This window comes from Marmota marmota, unplaced genomic scaffold, assembly GCF_001458135.2.
Source record: "Marmota marmota marmota unplaced genomic scaffold, marMar, whole genome shotgun sequence".
In the NCBI taxonomy this organism is placed as follows: domain Eukaryota; kingdom Metazoa; phylum Chordata; class Mammalia; order Rodentia; family Sciuridae; genus Marmota; species Marmota marmota.
In genome coordinates, this window is record NW_026000255.1 from 842,216 (window position 1) to 849,890 (window position 7,675).

Genomic DNA, 7,675 nt, shown 5'->3' on the forward strand with positions numbered 1-7,675 from the left:
TCATTTGTCCCCCTTGTATTATTTTTCCCCTTTCCCCTCACTTCCTCTTGTATCTACTTTTGTATAACTCTGAGGGTCTCCTTCCATTTCCATGCAATTTCCCTTCTCTTTCCCTTTCCCTCCCATCTCTCATCCCTATTTAATGTTAATCATCTTCTCATGCTCTTCGACCCTACTCTGTTCTTAGTTACTCTCCTTATATCAAAGAAGACATTTGGCATTTGTTTTTTAGGGATTGGCTAGCTTCACTTAGCATAATCTGCTCTAATGCCATCCATTTCCCTGTAAATTCTATGATTTTGTCATTTTTTAATGCAGAGTAATACTCCATTGTGTATAAATGCCACATTTTTTTTATCCATTCATCTATTGAAGGGCATCTAGGTTGGTTCCACAGTCTTGCTATTGTGAATTGTGCTGCTATGAACATCGATGTAGCAGTGTCCCTGTAGCATGCTCTTTTTAGGTCTTTAGAGAATAGACCGAGAAGGGGAATAGCTGGGTCAAATGGTGGTTCCATTCCCAGCTTTCCAAGAAATCTCCATACTGCTTTCCAAATTGGCTGCACCAATTTGCAGTCCCACCAGCAATGTACAAGTGTACCCTTTTCCCCACATCCTCGCCAGCACTTGTTGTTGTTTGACTTCATAATGGCTGCCAATCTAACTGGAGTGAGATGGTATCTTAGGGTGGTTTTGATTTGCATTTCTCTGACTGCTAGAGATGGTGAGCATTTTTTCATGTACTTGTTGATTGATTGTATGTCCTCCTCTGAGAAGTGTCTGGAACAGGGGGTTTTTAAAGAGCTGATTTAGGGCTGGGAACGTGGCTCAAGTGGTAGCGTGCTCGCCTAGCATGCAGTGAGGCACTGGGTTCGATTCTCAGCACCACATAAAAATAAAATAAAGATATTGTGTCCACCTAAAACTAAAAAATAAATATTTAAGAAAAATAAATAAAGAAGTGACTCAGAGAAAATGAGATTAGGAAGGAGAAGTTTAGGGAAAAGAAGATTGGGGAAAAGAAAAAAAAAACATGTAAGTTTCAAAGCCAAGTGAACCCCTGTTACATTCATATAATTAGGATTCAATCCCAAGCTCTTCCAACCTCAGAATACACATTTTTCATATTATACTTGAATATATTGGGTGGACACTAAAAGGAAGGGAGTTGAAGCCCAGATATAAACATAGTTCAAAGTTTGTTTCAGTCAGTAACTGAGTATGAGATTTATAGTATGGCTTAACTCTGTGTCCCTCTGGTTGAGTTTTGACTTAAGGACTGGATTATTTAGGGCTTACCAGTAATTTCTTTTTTTTTCTTTTTTTATTTATTTCTTACATACATGACCATAGTGGAGTGCATTACATTCATAATTATCCATTCACAGCACATTTTTTTGTAACTCTGAAAATCTCTTATTTGGAAGGAAACTTGGACTGGGTAGGAGGCAATATGTACCATATCAGAGTCAAATCTTGGTGTGAAGGAATCTCAGAACATTGTGATAAATTTAAACCCCACTGCCAAATACTCAAAATCTCTTATACAATCACCCTCTGGTAATAAAGATGGAATAGTACTATCTTGGGAAAAATGTAAGAATTTGTAAGAAAAACCACAATTATAGTTGGAAGTGAACTTAGAGAGGATCTCACCCAAGTCCCTTAATTCACTGGGGGAAAAATGATTCCCAGGAAGGAGAGAGTTAAGGAAGATAGTAGTAAAGTTGGGTCTAGAATCTAGATTTTGAGCTCACCCAGTGCTATTCTAACTTTCCATTATATTGCAAACCCTATTCAAAATTGTAGGAAGAATGACATAGCATAGAACAATGAAATGACAGACTACTCTTCCTTGGAAAATACATTTATATTTTTACAGATACAACTAATTTTCTTCACACACATTAATATTCCAATAATTGGAACTGTTTAAAAAATGGAATGGACTATCTGTACGGTGGTGTAAATTATATTATTAGAAATGTTGGGCTGGGGTTGTAGCTCAGTGGTGGAGTACTTGCCTAGCATGTGTGAGGCCCTGGGTCTGATTCTCAGTACCACATAAAGATAAATAAATAAAATAAAGGTCCATTGACAACTAAAAAAATATTTTAAAAAAGGAAATGTTAAGAATATATTAGATTACCAGTTGCTGAGAGTAATTAAAGAGAATTCAAGTAGAGTAGAGGGAAGGGAAGGTGTGGGGAGGGAGAAGGAGAAGGAAAGGGGAGGGACAAGGAACTGAGTGAGAGGAAATTATATCCCATGATTTTTTTTATGCAAAATGAATCCTAATGTTATGCATAAATAAAAAGAACAAATAAAAAATCTAATTGGTTAGGTATAAAACAATCTATTATGACCTTCCTGATCTTTAAATATAGGCTTTTGGGAGTGGGATTAATTTTCAGGTTCACAGAAAAACTCAATGGAAAGTACAATTCCCATGCATCCCTTCCCCCCACACACATAGCTTCTTCCACCATCAATGTCCTACACCAGAATGGTTTGTACCAGCGTTGACTTACCATTATCATTTGAAGTCCATTGTCTACATTAGTACATTAATGTACTTTTTATGGATTGTCAAATGTTTAGTGACATGCATCCACACTGTAGTGTCATACAGAATAGTTTCACTGCCCTAAAAATTCCCCCATGCTTGGGGCTGGGGATGTGGCTCAAGCGGTAACATGCTCACCTGGCATGCGCGGGGTGCTGGGTTCGATCCTCAGCACCACATAAAAATAAAATAAAGATGTTGTGTCCACTGAAAACTGAAAAATAAATGTTGAAAATTCTCTCTATCTCTTCTTTCTTTCTCTCTCTCTCTGTCTTAAAAAAAAATTCCCCCGTGCTTCACATATTCATCTGTCATCCCTTAAGCCTTTGGAAACCACCAGTCTTTTAAACATCAACATCTCCATGTTTTTGCTTTTTATGAATGTCAGAGTTGGGCTCATACAGCATAAACTTTTTTCAGGTTGGTTTCTTTACTAATATGCACTTATTATTCCTCCGTGTCTTTTCATGGCTTGATAGTTCATTTCTTTTTAATCTTTCCAATATTGAGACAAGGATCCTCAATAATTATAGGACTCCACCAACAGAAATTTTCTGCCCCACCCTTTTCTACATCTATAGTCCTACATTTTGAATTGTTTATAGAATATCTCCTTGATCTACCAATACCTCAAACTCAACATATCCAAATCCAAACTTAAAATCTTTGTACTATAATCCTCTCTCCTACCCCCAAGTGAGGATTTTTTACTTTCAATTTACTGTACCAGTTATTGACATAAATCTCCTGAAGTTCTTTTTGATTTCTTCCTCTTCCCTTGCCATCTGCAGCAATTTTTGCTGATTCTATTTGTGGAAAGCCTCTTTTTATTTCTTTCTTTCCATGATCATTGCCAATATTTCTAGTTCAGAGATTTTGGTGTGGATTGTTATTACAGCACTATTACCTCTTTTTTTTTTTTTTTTTACTTTCTCCTGCTTCTCTCCTAACCCTCACTGTTTAATTCTCCCTTCAGACTGCACTAAGAATAGTCTTCCTAAAATCTCACTTTTGTATGTGATCTTCCTGCTTTCCAAATATTTAGTACATAATTTCTTAAAGTTGTTTTATATTATCCTATGGACTATAGACCCACATTTTGTTTGTTTATATTCTTGCTGCTGTACAATCTCCACTATATTGCTATTTCTATCCTGACTCTCTCTTATTAAATTCAGTAGTTGTATTTATTATAACTGGATAATCAAAATTTTGGGAAACATTTATATCTCAGCAACATTTTTGTGCCTGACACACAGCAGGCCATAAAATTGTTCAAGTTTGTACTTTCCTGTTCCCCAGATCAAGGCAACAGTCAAGGAAGGAAGAAACCATCATCACTTAGCATAGCCTGATTTTTAAATTGTACTAAAATATTCCTAGCATAACATTTATTGTATTAACCATTCATAAGCATATAATTCATTGGCAAATACTTTCACAATGGTGTGTATCCATCACCACTCTCTATATCTGTGTTAGCTTTCTGTCCCTTTGACAAAATACTTGTGAGAACCATCTTAATGGAGGAAAGATTTATTTAAGTTTTGAAATGGCTCAGAGGTTTCAGTCCATGGTCGCTTTATTCTGTCAGTTTGAACCCATGGTGAGGTAGAACATCACGACAGGGGACATATGATGAAGCAAGTTTCTCACCTTATGGTGTCCAGAAGGGAGGACCCCAGTGACCCATGTCTTCAACTAGGCCTCATCTACTAATAGCACCACTAGCTGGAAGCCAAGCCTTCAACACATGAGCCTTTGGGGGACATTGCATATCCATACTATAATAGTACCTGACACTTTTCATCATCCTTAACAGAAACTCTGCCTGTTAGACAATCAATCTTCTTTCTTTTCTTTCCTCTCTCCATGGTAACCTAATAGCGTTCTAATTCATTTGCATGAATTTGCTTATTCTAGGTACATCATATAAGTGCAATCATACAAATTTTTATTGGATTATTTCACTAAGCATAATATTTTCAATGTTGTAGTATATATAAAATTTTATTCACTTTTATGACTTTTATTCCCATTTATAACATTCTGTTTCATATATATGGCACATTCTGTCTACCCATTCTCCTGTTGATGGGCAGAGTTATTTTATTCATTTTTTGTTATTATTAGTAATGATACTATAAACATTGGAACATTGCTGTACAGATGTTTGAGTTCCTGCTTTCAATTCATTTGGGTATGTACCTTAGAGTGGAATTTATGGGTCATATGGTAGCTCTATGTTTCACCTTTTCAGAAGCAGCCAAACTGTTTTCCAAAGTGATTGCACTATTTCGTATTTTTACCAACAATGCACAAGAGTCCAATTTCTCCATGTTCCCCTTACACTCATTATTTTCTTCTTTAAATTTATTTTTATTATAATATACATCCTACTAGGTGTGAAGTAATATTTTGGTTTTGATTTGCATTTCCTAAAGGATTAATGATGCTGAGCATTTTTTCATTTGCTTATTGCCTATTTGTATATTATCTTTTTTTAAAAGAAAATCATTTTTACAGTCCATTTTGTAGTACATTTATTATGCCCGGAATTCATAGGGAATAGGTTCCAGCAGCTCAGGCTCTTCTCCATTTGTTCTCACAAAATGTGCTTCTCTGGGTGGGGTAGACTGGTGCTTCAGCTGAACCCAGGTACCTTTCTCTTTGGCTTCCTTCTTTTTCTGATGATTTTCCTTCACACATTTCAGGAAACTGTCTCAGCTCTTAGAGTGCTTAATATGCTCAACACACACATTAATTCTCTTGGCAAGAATCTTGACCTTAACTTGCTTATTCATAACAATGCCAACAGCATGCTGGGTAACATTGTAGATTCTCCCAGTTTTGCCATGATAACACTTGTGGGGCATTCCTTTTTGAACAGTATCCATTCCCTTGATGTCTACAATACCACCCTTCTTGTATATTTGCATATATGGAACAAAGGAACAACTCCATGTTTTCTAAAAGGCCTGGAGAACATATATTGGGTTCCTTTTCCCTTTCCCTTTGTGTTCGTCATTTTGGTGAATTACTAGAAAATGGTGGTTCCAACCGTAAAGAAGGCCATTTGTATTTTCTTTAGAGAAATTTCTATTCACCCCTTGCCCATTTTTTAGTTGAGTTGTTTGCTTGTTGCTTTTAAGTTATAGGTGTCCTTTATATGTGCTGGACATTAAGCTCTTATCAGACATGTGATTAGCAAACATTTTCTCCCATTAGCATGTTTTTTTTTTCTTATTTTTTCATTTTCTTTTTTTCTGGTACTGGGGATTGAACCCAGTGTGCATAACAACTGAGACATAGCCCCAGCTCTTTTTTTTTTTTTTTTTTTGAGACAGGGTCTCATTAAGATGCTTAGGATCTCACTAAATTGCTGAGACTGGCCTCGAGTTTGCAATCCTCCTGTTTCAGTCTCCTGAGTCACTAGGATTACAGTGTTATGCCACCATCCCAGCTTCTTTTTCTTTCCTTTCCTTTTTTTTTGTACCAGGGACTGAACCACGGGGGTCCTTAACCATTCAGCCACATCACCAGTTCTTTTTAATATTTTATTTAGAGACAGGGTCTCCCTGAGTTACTTAAGGCCTCACTAAATTGCTGAAGTTGGCTTTGAATTCACAATCCTCCTGCCTCAGCCTCCGAGCTGCTGGAATTACAGGTGTGTGCCATCACCAGGCTCTTTTTGCTTTCTCTCTCTCTCTCTTTTTTTTTTTACAACATCTTTATTTTATTTATTTTTATGTGGTGCTGAGGATCGAACGCAGGCCCTCACACGTGCTAGGTAAGCACTCTCTCTCTGAGCCACAGCCTCAACCCCTCTTTTTGCTTTCTTGATAGTAGTCTTTGATGCACAAAATATCTTAATTTTGATGAAATCTAATTTTATCTAGTTTTTAAATTTTTTTCTTGTGCTTTTTGTATGTCAGTTTAAATTTTTGTTGTTGTTGTTATCATCTTCCCTTTCTTAAGGGAAGTATGCTTAAAATAGTTTGGTTTGGCTCCAGAGACCTAAGGAAGGATAAAGGTCAAACCTTATTATTGTATGTTGAAGTGGCACTTCCTGGAGTCAAAAAACACTGGAACTAAAAATAGAGGAGAAAACCACTGAAACAGAATGCTAGAAACTCAGATCCAAGAGCTGTGAAGGCCCTCAGGAGATCACTATCTTATCCTTTAACCTATAAATGAGTGCAAACCATCATTGTACAAATTTATGGATAAAATTACCAATGGGTGTAGAGGGTCATTTCAATTCTGTAAACATCCTTTGAATTTTACCTATCTTTAGCATATAATTCTCTAGGCAATGAGTTAAATGAATCGCATATGGCTATTGTTCCAGAAGATCAGGAAATTGTTTGAAAACCTCTGACAATTTTCCAGGAAAGTTTTAGTAATAGATCCTAGTGTTACAAGGTCCTTGCTTAGTATCTGAATGGCCATCTTAAGTGACAGTCATTTTAAGGAAAAGTTTTGCTTTCCCACCCAAGGGTGTTTCTGAGAAAGGCTCACCACTCCCTCATACCAACCCAACCCTTAACTGCCCGCATTAGTACTCTCGACCTCTGATTCCTGAGCCTCCCCCATAAAAGTCCCAGAACTTAAGCCTGTTTTGCCTCTCTCTTCTAGAGAGAGGTGGCCTTATTTGTCAGTTCTAATGAATAAACTCTGGTGTGTATCTCTGCCTGGTCTCCATCTTTCATTTCACTTACCCATCTGTCATTCCTCACTTTCCCTTCATTTTGATGCCAAAACCTGGGATCAGTTCCCTGATGTGCCTGCTCCCCTCTTTGGGGGTCACTGAGCATCCCTGGGCCCAGATCCAGATTCTATCATGGGACCAGGCCCTCCATTCTGCCGAATGCTCTCTCTGCACCTACCACCAGACATTTCAGGTAAGATCCCTGCCTCTGATTGACCTAAACAACCTACAGGTCCTGGGACGTGACCGTTGATCATCTGGCACTCCAAGGGTTACCATGTGATTGGGGGCACCCCCAGCCACATCTTTCACAGCTTATGGCTGATTCCTACTGTCAACCAAGTCTACAGGTAGTCTTTTATTTGGGTGCTTGGTTTTAAGAAAAAAAAAACCACC

At 37.4% G+C, this 7,675-nt stretch overlaps 1 pseudogene; it reads right to left on the bottom strand.

Moving 5' to 3' along the window:
• Nucleotides 1–4,620: 4,620 nt before the first annotated feature.
• Nucleotides 4,621–5,596, bottom strand: LOC107159975 (annotated as a pseudogene).
• Nucleotides 5,597–7,675: the final 2,079 nt, after the last annotated feature.